Consider the following 12,701-nt stretch of genomic DNA (forward strand, 5'->3'; position numbering starts at 1 on the left):
TCACTAGTTTATATAGTATAGGAATACTGCAGCCTTGGCTCTGAGGATGGAAGAGTGATGGTGAAGTGGCATTGTCCCAAGCATAGTTGCTATAAAGACTCGAGCTGGTCCTCTTATAATTCCCAAAGCCCGTAATATCTGGATGTTCCCAACTATCTATGATTGACCACATCAATGCAAACAGAACTAGTTGAGATTCTCAAATACCCTTTGGAAATTAAATTACACAGATATCTGGATACTTACTTTAGTTTTTAGTGCTCTTATCCTAGACAGGTAATATTATAGGCCCAACCTTGATGAGTTCCTTAACTTCAATAATTGGTTGCCTGAAAGTATTGCTGGATAGTGCTTCATTTCTTTGTGACAGATGAGATGGGTCCTGGGTACATCTCACTGATATTTAAAGTTCCCCATATTTACCATTGTATCTTTATAGAATTAAATTTATCATCTACTTTATAAGTGTTAAATATATTATTATATTTTGTTTATTATTAATTATGATAGAGGATCTATGCAAATAAAAATATTGTAGAGGCATTAATACTACACATGTGTTACTTCTAGAAAATCTTACTAGAACAGCAAGCTATCATAGTGTTCTTGTACCCTGTGTTTATTCTTGTCTCACATTATAGATTCCAGTGCTATATAATATTTTAAGTTACAATGCTGTTTTTCAATATTATAAGTCCATACAATTTTAAGAGTAGCTTCCTTTTCAGTTTGTTGATTTATGATATCTTAGTCCAGAAGCTAATAAGACTTTGTAATCTCTATGCTATTTTGACACAAATATTTTAGTCTATAATTTGGTATATTGTTTTGGGATATCCAGTTGAAACAAATTTTAGAACCTTGACAATATTAGTTTTGTGTAAAGCCTTATGTTAAAATATAAATTACTTCATAGTCTTACACAATGCAATCCTTTCCTGTCACTTCTAATCATATTAGTTTTTCATCAGTTAGTTTCCTAATAGTATGCTCATGTTTATTAGATCTGGCATTAGCTAATTAAACAAATTTTTAAGATTTTGAAGTTCCTTTTGCTTTTGCCTTCAGTTATCCAGGTAAGCTGATTTTCCCCATCAGAATTAAAAGTTTCACAAACAGTAGGGACTGTATAGGATGAGGTTATCCCTCATACTTCTCATCAGCTACTGTTGTGGAGCCTGATCTAAGATTATTAATGGATGCTACCAAGGCAGTAGATTAGCGCCACCATTATTCAAACACAAACAGGAAGCTCTGGGCTCCACATGGTTTATGAAAATTTAAAAGTCATTATACACCCAGAAGTTATATTGTCTTTCACTACTACTCGTACTCTATGGCATCCTTTGTTTCAGCCCAAGGGAGCACATTAGCATTCCCTACAAAGCAGATATCTCCCTAAGAAACTGAGATATTTAACTTTGTTCAGTTTCCACGTGAATGTTGGCTTTCTATTAGTTACATTGTTAGTCCGTGGTGATCTGATAGGATGGATGGGATATTTTCAATATTTTTGTAACTGTTGAGGCCTGTTTTGTGACCAATTATATGGTCAGTTTTGGAGGAGCTACCATGAGATGCTGAGAAGAAGGTATATCCTTTTGTTTTATAATAAAATGTTTTGTAGATATCAGTTAAATCCATTTGATTCATAACTTCTGTTAGTGTCCATGTGTCTCTGTTTAGTTTCTGTTTCTAGGATCTGTCTATTAGTGACAGTGGGGAGGTGAAGTCTCCCACTATTATTGTGTGAGCAGGTGCAATGTGTGCTTTGAGCTTTACTAAAGTTTCTTTAATGAATGTGGCTGCCCTTGCATTTGGAGCATAGATATTCAGAATTGAGAGTTCCTCTTGGACGATTTTACCTTTGATGCGTATGAAGTGCCACTCCTTGTCTTTTTTGATAACTTAGGGTTAGAAGTCAATTTTATTTGATAGTAGAATGACTACTCCAGCTTGTTTCTTTGGACCATTTGCTTGGAAAATTGTTTTCCAGCCTTTCACTCTGAGGTAGTGTCTGTCTTTGTCCCTGAAGTGGGTTTCCTGTAAGCAGCAAAATGTTGGGTCCTGTTTGTGGAGCTAGTCTATTAGTCTATGTCTTTTTATTGGAGTATTGAGTCCATTAATGTTAAGAGAATTTAAAAAAAAATAATTTTTGATTCCTGTTATTTTTGTTGTTAAATTTGGGATCATGTTCTTGTGGCTGTCTTCTTTTAGGTTTGTTGAAGGATTACTTTCTTGCTTTTTCTAGGGTATAATTTCCATCCTTGTGTTGGTGTTTTTCCTTTATTATCCTTTGAAGGGCTGGATTCGTGGAAAGATATTGTGTGAATTCGGTTTATCATGGAATACTTTGGTTTCTCCATTATGGTAATTGAGAGTTTTGCTGGGTATAGTAGTCTGGGCTGGCATTTTTGTTCTCTTAGTGTCTGTATAACATCTGTCCAGGATATTCTGGCTTTCATAGTCTCTGATGAGAAGTCTGGTGTAATTCTGATAGGCTTGCCTTTATATGTTACTTGACCTTTCCCCCTTACTGCTTTTAGTATTCTGTCTTTATTTAGTGCATTTGTTGTTCTGATTATTATGTATCTGGAGGAATTTCTTTTCTGGTCCAGTCTATTTGTAGTTCTGTAGGCTTCTTGTGTGTTCATGGGCATCTCTTTCTTTAGGTTTGGGAAAATTTCTTCTATAATTTTGTTGAAGATATTTGCAGGCCCTTTAAGTTGAAAATCTTCATTCTCATCTACTCCTATTATCCGTAGGTTTGGTCTTCTCATTGTGTCCTGGATTTCCTGGATGTTTTGAGTTAGGACCTTTTTTCAGTTTGCATTTTCTTTGATTGTTGTGCCAATGTTCTCTATGGAATCTTCTGCACCTGAGATTCTCTCTTCCATCTCTTGTATTCTGTTGCTGATGCTCACATCTATGTTTCCTGATTTCTTTCCTAGGGTTTCTATCTCCATAGTTGTCTCCCTTTGGGTTTTCTTTATTGTTTCTACCTCCCTTTTTAGGTCTTGGATGGTTTATTTCAATTCCATCACCTGTTTTGTTTTGTTTTTCCTCTAATTGTTTAAGTGATTTTGTGTTTCCTTTTAAGGACTTCTACCTGTTTAGCAGTGTTCTCCTGTATTTCTTTAAGTGAGTTATTAATGCCCTTCTTAAGGTCCTCTACCAGCATCATGAGATATGATTTTGAATCTGAATCTTGCTTTTTGGGTGTTTTGTGGTATCCAGGACTAGTGGGCGTGCTCGGTTCTGATGATGGTGAGCGTTCTTGGTTTCTGTTGATAAGATTCGTGTTTGCTTTTCGTTATCTGGTAATCTCTCATGTTAGTTGTTATAGTTGTCTCTGCCTGGAGCCTGTTCCTCCTGTGATTCTGTTAGCCTCTATCAGCAGTTCTGGGAGTCCAGCTCTTTCCTGAGTCACAGTGGTCAGATTAGTCTCTGCAGGCAAGCTCTCCTCTTTCAGGAAAGGTGCACAGAAAGAAGTCTGGTGCTCAGATCTGCTTTCTGGGTGAAGATGAAGGCCTGAAAGAGGGCCAGTCCCAGAAGCTGTGTTGCTTCTGCAGTCCATGTGCTCACCTGTGCAGACTGGTCTCTAATAACCCAAGATACAAGATGGCTCTCTCACCTGCTCCAGTGGTCAGAGCCCTCCCAGGTGGCCACCTCTCCTCTGGCGGGGAATGTGTATGAATGTCTGGAGCCCTAAATCTGGTCTGTCACAGAAGCTGTGTTGCTTCTGCAGTCTGCATTTTCACCTGTGCAGACTGGTCTCTGAGGGTCCAGGGATAGAAGATGGCTCTCTCACCTGCTCCAGTGGTCAGAGACATAATGTTATATTTATACTTCTATTTTATCAAACCAGGAAGATGTAAGACAATTTTTTTCAATAATATGCCCACACTCCATATTATTTATTTTCTTCCCTGTTTTTGACCATTGTCCCTTAATTTCTAACTAAGAAATATTATTATATCCATTTCTATATTTGTAATTTTTTTCATAAAATGCTCAAATCCTCTGTATAGCTTGTAAATTGAATGTCTAAGTTACCATATATCTTGACTTTCAAACATCATTTGGTTCTTGCTACAGGTTCTCTCTGTTTTGTGTTTTTATTTTGCTGTCCAGACATTTCACTTTCTTTATGGTTTTGCCATACTTTACTTTTGTTATTTTCATATTAAGGACCTTTACATTTGCATATAGTTGATTTTATGATCATTTGCTAGATTTTTAAAGTTGAAATTACTCAGTAAGCCACATTTCCTTTAAGTACTGCAGACAGAAAGAAGTCCCCTAATAATCAAATCACCTCAAATCAAATATACAGTTTTTTTTTAGAAAAAAAATATTTTACTTTTTACTCATTCACTTTATATCCTGCTAACTGCCCCCCTCCTGGCCACCTCCCACAATATTTAACAGATCCAACGTCTGTTTGTCCCCCAGGAAGTAGGTTCATCATGGGTACCCCCCCCCATCCTAGCTCTTCAGTCTCTGCTAGGCTAGATGCTTCCTCTTCCAAGGAAGAGGAAGCTCTGTCAGTAGAATTTATCTCATATACAGGCAACAGATTTTTGGATAGCCTCCACTCCAGTTGTTCGGGACTCACATAAAGAGTAAGATGCACATCTGCTACACAGTGCAAAGAGCCCTAGGTCCAGCCAATGTATGTACTTTATTTGGTGGTTCAGAATCTGAGAGCACCAAGGGTCCAGGTTAGTTGACTCTGTTGGTCCTCTTGTAGAGTTTCTCTTTCCTCTGAGGCACACAAACGTTCTTCCTCTTCTTTCATAAGGGTCCCTAAGCTCCATCCAATGTTTTACCCTATCTGTCTGAATCGACTGCATGATTGGAACCTCTCAGCGGAAAACACAGCCTATGTGCAAGCATAACTGAGTATCATTCATAGTGTTAGGGGATGGTGCTTGCACATGGGATGCTTCTTAAGCCATCATGAATTTGGGAAATATTCTTGAATGCATTAGAGACAATTTTCTGAATGGAAGACCTGCAAAATTTATGATGTCTTTGTTTTTCATAGCTGTGCAGTTTTCTGTTCTGTAGATGCATCACATTTTCTTTATGCATTATTCATCATAGGGTTATTTAAGTAGTTTCCAGTTTTGGGCTATAGTGAATAAATCTACTATGAACATAGCAAATGTCTTTGTGAGATGCTTTAGCATCTTTTAGGTATATGCCCAGAAGTGGTATAGCTGGGTCTCGAGACAGTACTATTCCCAGTTTTCTAAGATTTTCATAGTGGTCCAAATTTGCACTCCCACCAGCAATGAAGATGTGTTGCCCTTGCTCCACATACTTGAAAACTTGTGCTATTTCTTTTAGATTTTTTTATCTTAGCCATTCTGATAGGTGTAAGATGGAACCTCAGAGTAGTTTTGATATTCATTTCCATGACTAAGGACTTTGAATATTTCATTGAGTACTTCTCATCCATTTACAATTCCTCTGTTGAGAATTCGCTGTTTAGTTCTTTACTCCATTTTTTAAATTGGGTTATTTGGGTTTTTGGTGTCTACCATCTTAAGTACTTTGTAAATTTTGGATATTAGTCCTCTGTCAGATGAAGGCTTAATTAAGATCCTTTCCCAATCTTTAGGCTGATGTTTTGTCCTACTGACAGTGTCTTTTGACAGATGCTGGAAGTGTTGTGAGGTCCCATTCATTTATTGTTGGTCTTAGAGCTGAGCCATTGGTCTTCCATTCACAAAATTGACTCCTAAACCAATGCATTTATGGGTTTTTCCTGCTTTCTAATCTATGACATTTAAGGTATCTGGTATTAAGTTGATATCCTTCACCCAGTTGGAATCAAGTTTTGTACAGAGTGATAAAAATAGATCTATTTTCATTCTTCTACATGTAGACACAAATTAGAATAGCACCATTTGTTGAAGATGCTTTAAGTTTCCATTGATTTTGTTTTTTTTTTATCGAAAATCAAATGTTCATAGGTGTGTAGGTTTATTTATGAGTCTTTGATTAGATTCCATTGATCAAAATGTCTGTTTCATTGATTTAAAAAAAAAACAAACAAACTATTGCTATCTAGCACAGATTGAGTACAGGGAAGGTGATTTTTACAGAAGTCCTTTTATTGTTCAGGATTGTTTTGGCTATTATAGTTTTCTTCTTGTTGTTGTTTTGTTTTGTTTTAATATATGAAGGTGAGAATTTCTCTTTCAAGGTTTTTTTCAAAATTGTATTGGATTTTTGATGAGGCTTGCAATGAGTCTGTAGATTGCTTTCAGGAAAATGTAAATTTTCACGATATTAGTTCTACCTATCCATGAGTATGGGAGATCCTTCCATCTCCTAATATCTCCTTCACTCTTTCCTTCAAGGACCTTAAGTTTTTGTCATGCAGATCTTTCATTTGCTCCATAGAGTTCCTCCAGGATATTTTATATTATCCATGGTTATTGGAAAGGGTGTTGTTTTTGTAATTTCTTTCTTGGCCCATTTATCATTTGTGTGAAGGAAGGCTAGTGATTTTTGCATTAATTTTGTATCTTGACTCTTTACTGAAGCTGCTTATCACCTGTAGGAGATCCTGGTAGAAAGTTTGTGGTATTGGGGGGGGGGAGTGGTCACTTAAGTATACTACCATATCATCTGCAAATAGTAATATTTTGACTTCTTCCTTTCCAGTTTGTATCCCTTTGACCTCCTTTTGTTGTCTTATTGCTCTGGCTTGACTTTAAGTACTAAGTGCTTGCTTTTTATATAGATGGCTCCTGAAATGCTGTGCCATTGCTTGACAAATACAGAGGTGGATCCTCTCAGCCAACCACTGGACTGAGCACAGGGTTCTCAGTGGAGGAGCTAGAGAAACGACCCAAGGAGATAAAGGGATTTGTAATCCCCTAGGAGAAACAACAGTATGAACCAATCAGTACCCCCAGACCTCCCGGGGACTAAACCATCAACCAAGGAGTACACATGGAGGGACCCATGGTTTCAGCTACATTTGTAACAGAGGATGGCCTTGTTGGTCATCAGTGTGAGGAGAGACCCTTGGTCCCTTGAATGCTGGATGCTTCGATGTAGGGGAATGCCAGTACCAGGAAGCAGGAGTGGGTGGGTTGGTGATCAGGGGGAGAGGGGAGGGGATGGGGGGGTTGGAGGGGAAACCAGGAAAGGGGATTACATATGAAATGTAAATAAAGAAAATATCTAATAAAAAAAAGATCATTTACAGAAAAAAAAAGAAATAAATTCATTTGATTATTCTGACTGATCAAATAAAAGTTTGGGATTATTTATATATACTATCATATCATCTGCAAATACTGATACTTTGACTTCTTCCTTTCCAGTTTATATCTCCTTGATCTCCTTTAGTTTTTGTATTGCTTTAGCTAGAACTTCAAGTCCTAGGGTAGGGAGAGAGTTGGAAGTCTTGTGTTGTCCCTTAATTTAGTGTAATAGCTTTAAATTTCTCTCCACTTAATTTGATTTGGCCATTGAATTGCTATATATTCTTTTGATTATGTTTAGGTATGTTTCCTGTATGCCTGCTTTCTCTAATACCGTCAACATAAAGGGGTGTTGGATTTTATCAAAGGCTTTTTCAGCATCTAATGAGACAATTATGTGATTTTTTTTCTTTCAGTTTTTATATGGTGGATTAGGTTGATGGATGTTCATATCTTAAACCATCCCTGCATTCCATCCAAGGGATGAAGCCAACTTAACCTTGGTGTATAATGTGTTTAATGTGTTCCAGGATTTGGTTTGAGAGTATTTTATTGAGTATTCCTGAATTAATATAAGAGGCATCAGTCTGAAGTCCTCTTTCTTTGTTGTATTTTTCTGTGGTTTAGGTATCAGAGTGACTGTGGCCTCAGAATGATTTTTGCAATTTTCCTTCTGTTTCTGTTTTGTGGACTAATTTGAGGAGTATTTGTATTAGCTATTCTTTCAAATTCGGGTAGAATTCTACAGTAAAACCACATGGTCCTGGGTTTTGGGTTTTTTTGGGGGGGGGTGGAGGAGTGTTGGGAGATATTTGATGACTTCTTCTATTTCTTTTGGGGCTATAGGGTTGTTAAAATAGTATACCTCATCTTTATTTAACTTTGTTGAGTAGTATCTGTCTAAAAAGAATCATCCTTTTCATTAAGATTTTCCAAATTTTTGGAGTATAGGCTTTTAAGTAAGACCTAATAATTTTTAGAGTTTTCTCACTGACTGATGTTATGTTCACTGTTTGATTTCTGATTTTGTTTATTTGGATACTGGATTTGTAGATAGATATTGTTTAAATTTTGATTTGACTTGATATGTCTTGTTTGCTCCACCTATGGTGATTAAGAGTTTTTCTGGATATAGTAGTCTAGATTGGCATATGTGGTTCTTTAGAGGTTGCAAAATATCTGTTCAGGCCCTTCTAGCTCTTAGTGTCTCTGTTGAGAAGTCAGGTGTAATTCTGATAGGTCTGCCTTTGTATATTACCTGGCCTTTTTCCCTTGTTGCATTTAATATTCTTTCTTTCTTTGGTAGATTGTGTGTTTTGATTATTATGTGCCAGGGGGGATATACTTTTCTGGACCAGTCTAATTGGTGTTCTGTAAACTTCTTTTTTGTTATTAGCATTTCACTGTTTAGGTTGAGAAAAGTTTTTTCTATTTTTTTTGTTGAAAATATTTTCTGAACTTTGGATCTGGCACTCTTCACTCTTCATCTTCTATTCTTATTACTCTTAGGTTTTTTTCATGGTATCCCAGATTTGTTGGATGTTTTTAATCCAGCAAACTTTTAGATTTAACATTTTCTATGACTGGTATATCAATTTCATTTATTTTATATTCTACATCTGAGATCCTCACTTCCATCTCTTTCATTCTCTTGATTATGCTTGTGTCTGTTGTTTCTGTTTCCTTTCCTAGCTTTTCCATTTCCAGTATTCCCTCAGTTTGTATTTTCTTTATTTCTTTTATTTTCATTTTCAGGACTTACACAGCTTTTCAAATAAGTTTCTTCACTTGTTTAATTGTATTTATTTTAAGCAATTTGTTTGTTTTGTCTTTAAAGAGCTCTATCCATTTGATAATATGTTCCTCTATTTCTTTAAGGGATCTATTAATTTTTTCTTTTTTTTTTTTTTTTTTTTTTTTTTTTTGGTTTTTTCGAGACAGGGTTTCTCTGTGTAACCCTGGCTGTCCTGGCACTCACTTTGTAGACCAGGCTGGCCTCGAACTCAGAAATCCGCCTGCCTCTGCCTCCCGAGTGCTGGGATTAAAGGCGTGCGCCACCACGCCCGGCTAATTTTTTCTTTTATGACCTCTATTATCTTTATAATATTAGATTTGATGTCATTTTCTTGTGCTACACTTGTGTTATGATACACAGGGCTTGCTTTCTTGGGGTATCTGTGCTTTGGAGGTGGCATATTGCCCTTGCTTTTGTTGACTATGTTCTTGAAAAGTCCAGTCATCATCTGTCTGGTTTTGGTCCTGGATTTTCTTGTTGTAGTATGTATTAGGAGGGGGTGAACATTAATGGTCCCGATGTGATAGGCCACTGATGGATATCATTTGGTTGTGTGGTTCTGAATCTGCACGTCTATACAGTACAGGAGCTGCAGGAGTGATGAATGTAGCCTGAGAGCTGCCTTTAATGTGGCAGAAAAATGAAGGTCCTCCTGGGCCAGCAGGCCCCTCATTGGAGCTTGGCTTGGACCAGAGGGCTCAGAGATCAGGAATGATGAGTGTTCTAAAGGAAGCTTACATGTATTCCTCAGGAGTCTGATGAAAGTGGAGGGCAGGTGGTGAGGAAATAGTGTTCCACCTGGGCTAGCAAGCTGATCAAGAGCACTTGGCTTAGCCCAGAGGGCTCAGAGATCAGGAATGATGAGTATGTGAAGTGAAGCTAACCTGTATGGTTCAGAAGTCTCACGTCTGATGAAGGTAGGGGGAATGGTGACAGGAGAATGGAGGTCCCCTGGGATAACAGGCTGCTTAGGCAACTTGGTGTAGCCCAAATGATTCAGAGAGAAGGCATGATTGGTGGGAAAAGGGAAGCTTATCTGTGTGGTTAATGATCTGAAGGTCTGCTGACAGTGAGGGGAGAGGTGGCAGCTGAATGGAGGTCTCCCTGAAATACCAGCTTGTCAGTACAGCTTGGCTTAGAACAGAGGGCTCAGCAAGCAGTGAAGATGGAATTGTAAAGGGAAGCTTACCTATATGGCTCAGGACCTGCATTTCTGATGAAGGTAGTGTGAGGGGTGGATGCAGAATGGAGGTTCCCCTGGTATTCCAAGTTGTTCAGGGCCTATGATCATTTTTGTTATGATTTAGCTGTGTTGAAATAGTCAGGGATTGGTGTAGTAGACTAGCCCTTCTTTTTACTTAGCTCGTGGGTCTTTGGATTTTAGCATGATTATAATTTATTTTACAGCTAACACCAACTTATAAGTGAGTACATATTATGCTATCATTTTAGGTTTAGGTTACCATAATCAGGAATTTTTTTTTGTTTCATCCATTCCATTTATTTTCTCTTTAAAGATATCTATCATTTTCATAAAGTTGGATTTATGATCATTTTTATGCTTTAGCAATATTGGAATATTTATGGATTGGTGTAGTAAGATACCTGGACTCTGGTTATGCCCTGTATTATCATGGCTGTTGTTGATTATGTTCTTACACTTGCATCTCTGGATTTAGGATGAATATCACTCTAGGAGCAGATTTCTTAGTTTGTTGTTAGTGGATAGTGATTTGTTCCTTGCTTTTCTTTCCTCATTAGTCTTCTGGTTTTTGTAGTCTATATTCCTTGTATCCAACATGACCTTTGGTTCAGCAGGAAATCTCAGTAGAGATGGAGGCTAGATTTCTGGTAGTTAGCATGACATTTGTTCCACCTTTTTTCTTCTGTGTGGTATGGCCTGTATGTAAGAATACACTATCCATCTATGTATAGATGAGTTATGGCAACAGAAAGCTGTTAGAAGATAAGGTATCAGAAGCTTGGGTCTTTTTACACTGAAAGGAAGTTGTTGGTGGATTCAGATGGCAGGTGGGGATCTTATCTTTTCTTCAGTGTGTAGCCTGCACCCAGATAGCCATTGTCTGTCCTAATAGGGGAAGATTCATGGCAGGGGAGAGTGGAGAACAGGAGGTATCAGTGGCTTAGGCCATGACTTCCAAACTGAGAGAGTAGGAGGGTTAATATAGCAGGTATGACTTTTACTTCTTCTGGCTGCCATGGCCTTCAACTGAGCAATTAATATCTACATGAATAACAGGAGTGTGGGGCTATGGAATGGTGGGGAAATATAACTGGGTGTTGGTGCCAGGAGCCAGCCTACCCTGGAATGATTTGAAGTGGGACATATCATTGGATATAAAGGCAGTTTTGAAGACTGGTTGTTTCTGGCCTTTTCTCACCCTAACTATACTGGATTGTTGCGTATAACTCCTAAAAAATTCTAAAACTTTTCTTGCTTACTCTGTGTTTAAAACCCACTGGCTTGGACAATTAATACTTGCTTTCTAGCAGTGCAGAATTAAGTGAAATTTTATTGCTATTGCTTTCTTCCAGGTCCAGGCAGCTGGAAGCCTCTATGGCTAGCTGGTTAACTCTTTGTGAACCAGAAAGAAAGGAAAGGAATTAAAATCCTTTCTACAGGCAAATGTGGATATATATATATATATATATATATATATATATATATCCACACTCTGACTGGGCTTGACTGTGCCACAATCAGCTCCACAAGCACTCACACATGCTTACATGCATACATTTACTTTCACACATACATATAGACAAAGAGACATACACATTTGGATTGATGGATGGATGGATGGATGGATGGATGGATGGACAGATGGATGGACAAATGGATGGATGGATTGATAGATGGAGGGATGGTTGAAGGGTTGGATGAGGCGGAGCTTCTAAGGCAAACCATCTAACAACATATTGAAGCATAGGCAAAGTGATGGTCAAGGTGTCAAAAGTTTCAGTCATTTAGTTCTGAAAGGAGGGATTATGAGGCTCAGATTGCAAGTGGGGATCTTACCTCTTCTGGCTTGTGTGCTGTGCACATAAGGAGTAAATCTCTGTCCAAATAGGGAAGAGTACATGGAATGTGGCAGGGTCAGTGTGTAGGGGAAGGTGTCAGTGGCTAGGGAAATGGCTTCCAAATCAAGGGAGTGGCATGTTCAGTCTGTAGGTAGGGTGCTTACCTTTTGTGGAAGGTATGGCCAGAACCTGTACGGTGAATGTTCACCTGAGTAGTGGAACTGTGGCCGGGGGGAAAGTAAAGCATGTCAGGAGGTTTAGTTTTGTGTTAGATGTGAGATTGTTTCTTTGGGCTCTAAATCAAGGAAGTGGGAATTGAAGGGTTCAGATAGTGGATGAGGCTCTTACATGTTCTGGCTGAAAGTTTTATTTATTTAGGGTCCAAGTTATTAGAACCTATCTATGACACTATCACTCTACCTGAAACAGCAAATGCTATCATAAGGATTTTGTGATCAAATGTATAAGTCACTATACCTAAATACTTATATTTATATCTGTTTGGCGTAAAAGAGTCACATAATCACATTCAACACTATTGTAACAGAATTTCCTAGGCCACATTCACAGAAAAGGAAACAGAAGCAAATACTGGATGAAGCATGATGATTCTTAACAAAATTAGGGCTTCAATT

At 37.9% G+C, this 12,701-nt stretch overlaps 1 protein-coding gene across 1 annotated transcript in view; it reads left to right on the forward strand.

Moving 5' to 3' along the window:
* LOC110291150 (signal-regulatory protein beta-1-like) overlaps positions 1-12,701 on the forward strand; it is a 49,942-nt gene that overhangs the window by 10,580 nt on the left and 26,661 nt on the right. The window lies entirely within an intron of this gene.

The sequence above is a fragment of the Mus caroli genome, unplaced genomic scaffold, assembly GCF_978045245.1.
Source record: "Mus caroli unplaced genomic scaffold, Mus_caroli_1 scaffold_3, whole genome shotgun sequence".
Taxonomy (NCBI): domain Eukaryota; kingdom Metazoa; phylum Chordata; class Mammalia; order Rodentia; family Muridae; genus Mus; species Mus caroli.